This window comes from Pelophylax lessonae (genome assembly GCF_965119305.1).
Source record: "Pelophylax lessonae genome assembly, chromosome: 4".
Lineage (NCBI taxonomy): Eukaryota > Metazoa > Chordata > Amphibia > Anura > Ranidae > Pelophylax > Pelophylax lessonae.
Genome location: NC_138771.1, coordinates 511,885,427 through 511,897,347, shown reverse-complemented (window position 1 = coordinate 511,897,347; position 11,921 = coordinate 511,885,427).

Sequence of the window (11,921 nt, the reverse complement as noted above, 5' to 3'; positions counted from 1 at the left end):
TGCATGCAGATTCATCTTTATTTGACACAATTCTATGTGGGACTGTATTCATTTATTTGGACACTACCCATACTTTTTTTCTTTATGAATATTGGAATCTGTCTATTCATAATCACTTTAATTTTTAGCGCTGCACTTTTGGATTATAATACTGGGTGCTGGATGACCTTGTCCTGGCACTGTCTGTACTTTTTACCTCTATGATGTCTGTTTAGCAGGTGCAAATTATATCTGTACTTTTTACTGTCTTTAACCACTTTACCACCGGAGGATTTTGCTGTCTTCCGTCCAGGCCACTTTTTGCGATTCGGCGCTGTGCGACTTCAACTGACAATTGCGCGGTCGTGCGACGCCGTACCCAAACGAAATTTACGTCCTTTTTTTCCCACAAACAGAGCTTTCTTTTGGTGGTATTTGATCACCTGTACGATTTTTACTTTTTGCGCTATAAACAAAAAAAGAGCGTTTATTTTGAAAAAATAACAATATTTTTAACATTTTTTTATATGAAATTCCCCCAAAAAAGATGTAAAAACCAATTTTTTAAAAATTTTTGGCCAATTTGTTTTATGCTACATATGTTTGGTAAAAAAAATCGCAATAAGCGTATTTTGATTGGTTTGCGCAAAAGTTATTGCGTTTACTAACAAAGGGAAAGATTTCTGTCATTTTTGGTGTTTTTTTTTTAACGCGTAATGGCGGTGATCTGCGATTTTTTTTGCGGGACTGCGACATTGCGGCGGACAGACCGGACCCCTGACTGACATTTTTGACACTTTTGGGGGTACCAGTGACATTACTGCAGTAATCAGTGCTATAAATATGCACTGTTACTGTAAAAATGACACTGGCAGGGAAGGGGTTAATTTTATTGGAGAGGGAGGGGTTAATGTATGCCTGGTGCTTACTGACGTGTAGGGGGGGGAGGTGACTGTGTGAGTCATGGACAGATCGGATGTCCAGCTATGCTGAACAGTCTGATCTGTCACTCCCTGTCACTATGGAGATCCGCCCGCTGTGTTTACACACAGCGGGCGGATCTCCAGACTCGATCCCCGACGATCGGGTAAGAGCAGCGGCGATCGCCGCTGCTCCTCCCCTGGCCCGACTCCCGCTGTGAATGAAAACAGCGGGAGCGAGCCTCCGGCGGCGCGCAAGCGCCGCCCAGAAGGGGGAGTGTCCAATCACGTTAATACTACGTGGCTGGACGATAACGAACCACTCTGCCGCAGTAGTATTACTGTGAGCGGTTGTAGAGTGGTTAATATAGGAACAAGACTTGGCAGATACTCTACATGTTACTTCTCTTGATTCCAGCCAACACTCTCCCATTGTTGACATTGGAGCTGATTAACATGAAGGAGTTGATTTACTAAAGGCAAAAAAACTGTGCACTCTGCAAGTGCAGTTGCTCCAGAGCTTAATAAAGGAGGTAACGCTTTACTTTGCAAAGAATATCCAATCACGTGCAAGAAAAATTAAAAACACAGCATTTTTGCTTACACATGATTGGATGATGGAAGTCAGCAGAGCTTCTGCTCATTTACTAAGCTCTGGAGCAACTCCACTTGCAAAGTGAACAGTCTATTTTCCTTTAATAAATCCATCCAGAAGTGTACGTCTAAGTAATAATAATTCAAAAAAATGAAGAAAACACTATTGATCTCCCAGATATCCAGCATGCTCCTAACTTCCCATTTTAGCTGACAACAATCCCAAACAGTATTTTCAGCCCTTCATTACTCTTCTGTTAGACTACAGAACAACTCCCCCTCTATTAATCTCAATGGTGGGAAGGGGGCTAGGATTCTTTATTCCAACAGAAAAGAACTGGAATGGGCTGACAACACTTTTTGTGATTTTAGCAAAGCAAAGGCAGAGTTGTCGGTGACAACTGCTCCTATCATTTTTCATTTGGCTACACAAAGGCAGGGCATGAAGGAAAATCTCCCCAAAGGGGTCACAAAAAGAAATAAAAGCTGGATACATCTTTATACTTTTCCATACTCTATTAAATTTTTTTACTAGAGTTAAGCTTTAATACATTTAGGAACACAAACTCTATATTTTCATCCTCACCGTTATTCTGTACAATGCCTGGAAACATTACCCTTTCCGTAATAAAGACTCTTTAATGAATTATACATTAATGTTAATATTTGCAACTGGATGCACTTATGTAAAGTACAGCATTGTAGGTTTTTTTTTTTTTTTTTTGCCTGAAAAAATTCATAAGGGATATTGCCAGACAAATGAATCATTTAATAAGACGTAATAAAGACTACACTACATTACGGATGGAATTTAACGCCAATTTAAGTGACTTGCCGAGTGGAAATGAAAATCTGATGTTTGCCCTCCGAAGTTTTAAATGGAGTCGGCATAAAAGTTTGTTAAAGGGCAACTAGCATGACAAATGACATTGCACAATATAATCTGGAGCCTTCCGGGAGCTAAATGTTGTTGCAGTGATTCCAAAAGGCTGACATTTTCTTTTGTGAAGTGGAGAGGACGAGAGCGTTGTCTGGCGGTTTGAGAACAGAAACATGATTCCAGGGAGAAAATCGAGAAGTACCTCTAGTAGTAGAATGCCAAAATGTGTGATCGTAGAAGTAAATGTGTGTTATGTTTAAAGAGGAATTCCAAGTATGAAGATTTTATACACAGTTACATTGGTCCAGTTCAGACTATGTATATACCTTACCTGGCTGATGCCCCATAAAGGTGGAAATGAGTGTAGTAGGCACCGCCATTCCAGTGGTGTTTACTTGATTGCGAGTCCTGTGTGGAGCAGCTGACCTGATGCATTCTGAACAAAGAAGGTCGGCATCATTTAGAGAATGCTTCGCATTTTCTGAATAAATGCAAAGTGTTCTCTGATTGGACAAGGATTAAGAGTGTGATGTCACTGCCCTACCTTTCCACCTCATCCATTTAGAGACCACTTTGCATTCATTCAGAAAATACATAGCATTTTATGAATGGCGCCCATGCTGTGTTCAGCTCAGTATGGTACCCAGAAGCTAGAGGAGATCACTGGAACAGCAGTGTCTACTTAAGCTAAATTCCAGCTTCACCGGGCATTGGCTACATGAGATTTATACATAGTTACATTGGTCCAAGCTGAACCAATGTAACTATGTAATAATATACATAGGAAGGGGATGTATTCCAGAGATAAACCTATAATCCTACCACTTTTTAAAACTCTGGTCCGACTGCATCTGGAATATTCTGTCCAGTTCTGGTCGCCAGTCCTCAGAAGGGATGTGTTGGAACTGGAGAGAGTCCAGAGAAGGGCAACTAATTAGGGGATTGGAGGACCTTAATTATGAAGAGCGCCTACAAGCGCTTGATTTATTCTCCCTAGAGAAGAGACACCTGAGGGGGACATGATAGCAATTTACAAATACCTCAACGGTGATCTCGACACAGAAAAAAAAATATTCAGTCGCAAGAAATGCATGAGGACACGAGGCCATTCAATGCGATTAGAGGAGAAGCGTGTTAACCTCAGACTACGCAGGGGGTTCTTTACAGTAAGGGCTACAAGACTGTGGAATTTTCCGCCACAAATGGTAGTAACTGCGGGGAGTATGACTAGTTTTAAAAGATTTTTGGACGTACATCTCAAGGATCAAAACATTCTGGGGTATGGAAAATGATTACAGCCACACACACCTACACAGGTTGAACTGGATGGACTATTGTCTTTATTCAACCATAACTACTATGTAACTATGTAACTACTATGTAACTATGTATACTAAACCTGGAATTCATCTTTAGGGACCCTGTTAAGTTTTTTTTATTTCACTGTTGGGAAGCTTTCCCTTCTTTTCCTGTCCCCCAGACACAGCACAAGGAAGGGTAGTCTCTCCAGAACTGGGAAATCCCCTCTCAATTGGTGATGAAACAGATGTTCCTTTAGGAAGAGTTGTCATCCTCGTCCTTTTCTGTTCCCGTGACAAATTTTTAAAATTCCCTTCACTGTACTGGAGGCAATGGCTACCAGGATAAGTAAAGTGGGTGAATCCCCCCCAGTGGGACACAGTCAGTAAAAAAAAAAAAAAAAATCTGACAGTAGGTATAACACTTTCACATCCTATCCAAAACTTAAAGAAAGCTTTATCTTTACATATTCTTCAGGGCCGGCGCTACCAGTAAGGCGACTAAGGCAGCTGCCTAGGGCGCAGCTTAACAGGGGGCGCCGCCATCCTGCACCCCGAATCAGTAGTGGACCGGCCGGTGTGGCACTCCTCATGCTGTGCCGCCTGAGCGCTACAGCAAGCGAGCCTCAGGCAGCACACACCACTAGTCTAGAGCGCACATTAGAATAGTCGGGGCGCCAGAAGTGCCCTCCATAGAATCCTGGGGATCCAGCTCGGCGCTCACTGCACTCCGGTCTCCGCCCCTCCAGCTGATTTCTGCTTGAAGAAGGTCAGGAGCCGATCTCCAATCACACTCAGGGAGCTGGGCTTGTGCCTCTCCAGACGCCCCCCCCCCCCTCTGCTCCGTGTTCAACTTCTGGCAGAAGCAGATTGCTGGACACCGGACAGTCTCCCATCCCCCATCACATGCCGAGGACAGCATGCAAGGTGAGACGATGTGTGTCCCGTCCTCTCCCACCCCTCACACAGACAACACAGTACACCCCCCCACCCGGACACTGGCCTCACTCTTCATACATGGGGGGCTGCATTGTATGATATTGGGGGGGGGGCTGTATTGTATGATATGGAGGGGGCTGCCTGCATTGTATCATGGAGGGGGGGGGGCTGTATTGTATGATATGGAGGGGGCTGCCTGCATTGTATCATGGAGGGGGGCTGTATTGTATGATATGGAGGGGGCTGCCTGCATTGTATCATGGAGGGGGGGGGCTGTATTGTATGAAATGGAGGGGGCTGCCTGCATTGTATCATGGAGGGGGGGGGCTGTATTGTATGATATGGAGGGGGCTGCCTGCATTGTATCATGGAGTGGGGGGGGGCTGTATTGTATGATATGGAGGGGGCTGCCTGCATTGTATCATGGGGGGGGCTGCATTGTATGATATTGGGGGGGGGGGCTGTATTGTATGATATGGAGGGGGCTGCCTGCATTGTATCATGGAGGGGGGGGGGGGGCTGTATTGTATGATATGGAGGGGGCTGCCTGCATTGTATCATGGAGGGGGGGCTGTATTGTATGATATGGAGGGGGCTGCCTGCATTGTATCATGGAGGGGGGGGCTGTATTGTATGATATGGAGGGGGCTGCCTGCATTGTATCATGGGGGGGGCTGCATTGTATGATATTGGGGGGGTGGGCTGTATTGTATGATATGGAGGGGGCTGCCTGCATTGTATCATGGAGGGGGGGGGGCTGTATTGTATGATATAGAGGGGGCTGCCTGCATTGTATCATGGGGGGGGGCTGTATTGTATGATATGGAGGGGGCTGCCTGCATTGTATCATGGGGGGGGGGCTGCATTGTATGATATAGAGGGGGCTGCCTGCATTGTATCATGGAGGGGGGGTGCTGTATTGTATGATATAGAGGGGGCTGCCTGCATTGTATCATGGGGGGGGGGGGCTGTATTGTATGATATGGAGGGGGCTGCCTGCATTGTATCATGGGGGGGGGGGCTGCATTGTATGATATGGAGGGGGCTGCCTGCATTGTATCATGGAGGGGGGGGGGGCTGTATTGTATGATATGGAGGGGGCTGCCTGCATTGTATCATGGGGGGGACTGCATTGTATGATATTGGGGGGGGGGCTGTATTGTATGATATGGAGGGGGCTGCCTGCATTGTATCATGGAGGGGGGGGCTGTATTGTATGATATAGAGGGGGCTGCCTGCATTGTATCATGGGGGGGGGGGGCTGTATTGTATGATATGGAGGGGGCTGCCTGCATTGTATCATGGAGGGGGGGGGGGGCTGTATTGTATGATATGGAGGGGGCTGCCTGCATTGTATCATGGAGGGGGGGGGGCTGTATTGTATGATATAGAGGGGGCTGCCTGCATTGTATCATGGGGGGGCTGTATTGTATGATATGGAGGGGGCTGCCTGCATTGTATCATGGGGGGGGGGGCTGCATTGTATGATATGGAGGGGGCTGCATTGTATGATATGGAGGGGGCTGCATTGTATGATATGGAGGGGGCTGCATTGTATGATATGGAGGGGGCTGCATTGTATCATATCGAGGGGGCTGCATTGTATCATAGCAGCCCCCTCCATATCATACAATACAGCCCCCCCCCCCATGATACAATGCAGCCCCCTCCATATGATACAATGCAGCCCCCTCCATATGATACAATGCAGCCCCCTCCATATGATACAATGCAGCCCCCTCCATATCATATAATGCAGCCCCTTCCATATATCATATGGAGGGGGCTGCATTGTATCATATGGAAGGGGCTGCATTGTATCATGGGGGGGCTGTATTGTATGATATGGAGGGGGCTGTATTGTATGATATGGAGGGGCTGTATGATATGGAGGGGGCTGTATTGTATGATATGGGGAGGTTGTTTTGTGCAGGCTGTATTGTGTGATATGGGAGGTGTGCTGTATTATATGGGGGGGGGGGGCTGTATTGTGTGATATGGTGGGGCTGTGTATAATGGACAGTGTCCCCGTCTACCCAAATGCTGACCTCGTCTGACTGATGGTGATCTGTGATTGGCTGTCTCCATGACCTTATTCACATGGATGGCGGTGAAGCTGCATTATTACCAACCACCAACCGGGAGGAGAAGCTGAGGTTGGTGGGGACTGTACACAGGTCACAGCAGAAATTACCCCCATCAGTGTTCCTTTAAACTGCTTCCCACCTCACTACATCAACCACTGTGCTCACACTTGCGTAATGCAGAGAGCTTCTGGCTCTTGGCTGATGTAGTGAAGGTAGGTCATATGGGGGGCAATTTTTATTTTGCCTAGGGCGGCAAAAATCCTTGCACCGGCCCTGATATTCTTTAACTATTCAAGGATTTTGAACCTAAGAGACATGCCCTAAAAACACTTTAACAAAGTTTTAAGGACATATCTGTTATGTCCAGCCCCTCTCCTCTCCTCTGCCTCTGCTCCCTTCACTGTTATAATCAACATTTACTGGCTACCAAAATGACAGTCGTCAATTACTTTGTATTACATCTGTCAAAAAAAATACAACTGCCTCTGTGTAAAATGACACTTGTGTAATATAAGGAATCAAGGTATTGTTTAATTGTCTTTACTATTTCCATATCTAGATAAAATGTGTAACCTTTGATCTGCATATGACATAAGTTAAAAAAAACCTTACAAGTTGAAGAAAAAAATAAAAACTTTTACTAAACTCACAACAGTAAAATCAGTCTTTATATGCAGTAAAGTTATACTCACTGTGGAACCTGAGGGGTTAATACTCTGCATTGTGTAAAAAGGCTGATTGATCCTGTTTTCTCTGATCCTCCCCTTCTTTTACTGTCCCCAGACAGTAAAAGAAGGGCTCTATACTGATAGAATAGAGCCCTTGGATGCACTCGGCACATGCTCGGTTTGGTGTGTATTGCTGGAGAGTTTCTTTTTTTTGGGGGGGGGGGGGGTGCATGTGATCAGCAAAGGGCCAATCAGCACTGACAAGACAGAGGGTCAGGCATCATGCAGCCTCCTAGGACAAATAAAAAACAAAACCTCCTGCGCTTAAGTGCTGTCTGATGGAGTAGAAAGAGGTGCACTACAAACTCAGATGTAAAGAGAGCTGTTTGGTCTTGCTGCCCCCTTCAGGATCAAGGGTATCCAGAACCACTGGTAGAGAAGACAAAAAAAGAAAAAAGAGGGGCGCACCGACCTAGTGCATTACCATAAAAACTTTTATTAAAATATTAAAAGGTGTACAATATACTCACAAGACTGGTGTGGTACAACACACATCAAGAATAGCATATACAGTCTCCAAGGTAGCCAGGTCCCAATAGTGACAAATGGGCATACAGATAGTCGCATGGGGCTGCTGTGGCTAGGCTGACGCGTTTCAGGGGCGAGCCCCCTTCCTCAGAGCCAGAAAAGATGCTGCTAGATCACAAGCCGAACGGTCAAAGACTAAATGGAAGTAGGCCCCACCTCTTCCTGCTCCACCCCAACCCTAAGGGCGGGACAGAGGGGAGGGGGGAAGTGAGAAAAGGGAAGAAGAGGGGAGAAGAGAAAGGAGAAGAATAAAACGGACACAGCAGCAAGAAGGAGAAGGGGGGGGAAAAGAAAAATGGGGATGCTGGGACAGGGAAAGAACATGGAAGGGGGGAGGGGGAGGGGAAGAGGGGAGGACAGAGAGGACACTTGTCCAGTCCGAGCCAAAACACACCCACCTTCCGAGGCCAGCTCGGACTATGTGATCAGCGGCAAAAGAAATATAATAGATAAAATAAATATACAGCAAATGAAACACTTGTTCGAACAAGAAAGGAGATAACAAATCAAATGTGACGGGTAATGCATTGTGGTCAGAAGTGGTATACATATATACGTATATACATATACACATGTAATAACTACACACGTATATATATACATGCACACATACATACATATACATATACATGCACACATATACACTCACATCAACAGTCAGTACTTTAGGTCTCTATTGGATCAGATGAGAACTCCACTGCTTATCCTGTGCATATCCACTAGCAAGCAGAGCAGTGTCAGCCACCCCTGGCCTACAGCCATGCAGGGGGGACACTACCCGTAGGAGCAGAGCGTATACAGCTAGCCTGGCATGGTGCAAGAGGATCTCGCTGGCCTCCACACACAAATAGTACCTGTGATCATGATGTGAGGAGGGTGCCGCTGGCCGGGACTAAAAGGGGTCTGCTGTATGTTGAAACATCCCTATTTGGATGGCTGCGTCCCTTCTCTGGGACGCACGCCAACCCGTACCCGGAAGTGAGAAACCGGAAGTGCGGGTGGATGCGTTTCACCCGCATCACTTCCGCCATCACTACGGGGCGCCGCTCGGACCATTTCTCTGCAAGTCATTAGCTGTGCCAGCCAGCAGTGGACATGGACAGAGCGGCGCTTACCCGACTCCGCCCTCCTCCTTGCGTCTCTAAGCAAGTGGCTACAAGTGCATATGTATATATATAAAATGTCCGTGGTGAACAGGCAGGCTGTTCAAAAATAAGGGCAATGATGGCACCATTTGCATAAGCTTGCAAGGTACATATAGCATGATCAGGACATATTGACAAAAGAATATATATAATAATAGTAGTGATAATAATAAATAGAGGTAAATGATTGATTGATTGATAACATGATGCAATAATACAACAATACCACTGAAAGATAATACTACATAAAGGAGATTTTTTGGGGGGGGGGGTGGATGAGAGTGAACCACATCTGAAAAATATATATATAGTATAATACATTATAATGTAATATAACATAATAATGGTGCCAACAAGCACAAACGCATATAGATTTATGCATACGTTTATGTTTAGGCATATACCTTCTATCTATATCTCTATCTATATTTGTTTTTTGTTTTTTGTGTGTGTCCCGCTCAAAATACATATACGGTGCAAGAAAAAAGTGCCAATGTGCCATCACTGTCTATAAGCAGGCCGCAGAAGGAAAACAGTTCCCCATGCGGACATGCATAATGTGGGAAGCATGCACTCAAACCAATACCAGCTGGTCTTTGTGTACATATGTCAATGCTAATACTAATGGCCAAAAATGGGCTGTTACAGCCATCCAACCCAAGAGGCTGTACCACAGAGGAACAAGGGAGCAAAGGAGGGGGGGGGGGGTTTAGGGGGGTGGATAAAAGGAGGGAAGAGATTTTATCACACCACTGTGTGCAGCTCAATCTCCTCATTTAACCCTTTCGGGGCTAAAGACCCCAGGGTGAATATCCAATAGGCCTCTCTGGTGCAGAGCCTTTGGTACTTGAGGCCACCATCCAAATCTTTGTTGATGGCCTCTATCCCAAAAACCCTCAAGCCCACCCCCCTAAACCCCCCCCCCCCCCCCTCCTTTGCTCCCTTGTTCCTCTGTGGTACAGCCTCTTGGGTTGGATGGCTGTAACAGCCCATTTTTGGCCATTAGTATTAGCATTGACATATGTACACAAAGACCAGCTGGTATTGGTTTGAGTGCATGCTTCCCACATTATGCATGTCCGCATGGGGAACTGTTTTCCTTCTGCGGCCTGCTTATAGACAGTGATGGCACATTGGCACTTTTTTCTTGCACCGTATATGTATTTTGAGCGGGACACACACAAAAAACAAAAAACAAATATAGATAGAGATATAGATAGAAGGTATATGCCTAAACATAAACGTATGCATAAATCTATATGCGTTTGTGCTTGTTGGCACCATTATTATGTTATATTACATTATAATGTATTATACTATATATATATTTTTCAGATGTGGTTCACTCTCATCCACCCCCCCCCCCAAAAAATCTCCTTTATGTAGTATTATCTTTCAGTGGTATTGTTGTATTATTGCATCATGTTATCAATCAATCAATCATTTACCTCTATTTATTATTATCACTACTATTATTATATATATTCTTTTGTCAATATGTCCTGATCATGCTATATGTACCTTGCAAGCTTATGCAAATGGTGCCATCATTGCCCTTATTTTTGAACAGCCTGCCTGTTCACCACGGACATTTTATATATATACATATGCACTTGTAGCCACTTGCTTAGAGACGCAAGGAGGAGGGCGGAGTCGGGTAAGCGCCGCTCTGTCCATGTCCACTGCTGGCTGGCACAGCTAATGACTTGCAGAGAAATGGTCCGAGCGGCGCCCCGTAGTGATGGCGGAAGTGATGCGGGTGAAACGCATCCACCCGCACTTCCGGTTTCTCACTTCCGGGTACGGGTTGGCGTGCGTCCCAGAGAAGGGACGCAGCCATCCAAATAGGGATGTTTCAACATACAGCAGACCCCTTTTAGTCCCGGCCAGCGGCACCCTCCTCACATCATGATCACAGGTACTATTTGTGTGTGGAGGCCAGCGAGATCCTCTTGCACCATGCCAGGCTAGCTGTATACGCTCTGCTCCTACGGGTAGTGTCCCCCCTGCATGGCTGTAGGCCAGGGGTGGCTGACACTGCTCTGCTTGCTAGTGGATATGCACAGGATAAGCAGTGGAGTTCTCATCTGATCCAATAGAGACCTAAAGTACTGACTGTTGATGTGAGTGTATATGTGTGCATGTATATGTATATGTATGTATGTGTGCATGTATATATATACGTGTGTAGTTATTACATGTGTATATGTATATACGTATATATGTATACCACTTCTGACCACAATGCATTACCCGTCACATTTGATTTGTTATCTCCTTTCTTGTTCGAACAAGTGTTTCATTTGCTGTATATTTATTTTATCTATTATATTTCTTTTGCCGCTGATCACATAGTCCGAGCTGGCCTTGGAAGGTGGGTGTGTTTTGGCTCGGACTGGACAAGTGTCCTCTCTGTCCTCCCCTCTTCCCCTCCCCCTCCCCCCTTCCATGTTCTTTCCCTGTCCCAGCATCCCCATTTTTCTTTTCCCCCCCCTTCTCCTTCTTGCTGCTGTGTCCGTTTTATTCTTCTCCTTTCTCTTCTCCCCTCTTCTTCCCTTTTCTCACTTCCCCCCTCCCCTCTGTCCCGCCCTTAGGGTTGGGGTGGAGCAGGAAGAGGTGGGGCCTACTTCCATTTAGTCTTTGACCGTTCGGCTTGTGATCTAGCAGCATCTTTTCTGGCTCTGAGGAAGGGGGCTCGCCCCTGAAACGCGTCAGCCTAGCCACAGCAGCCCCATGCGACTATCTGTATGCCCATTTGTCACTATTGGGACCTGGCTACCTTGGAGACTGTATATGCTATTCTTGATGTGTGTTGTACCACAC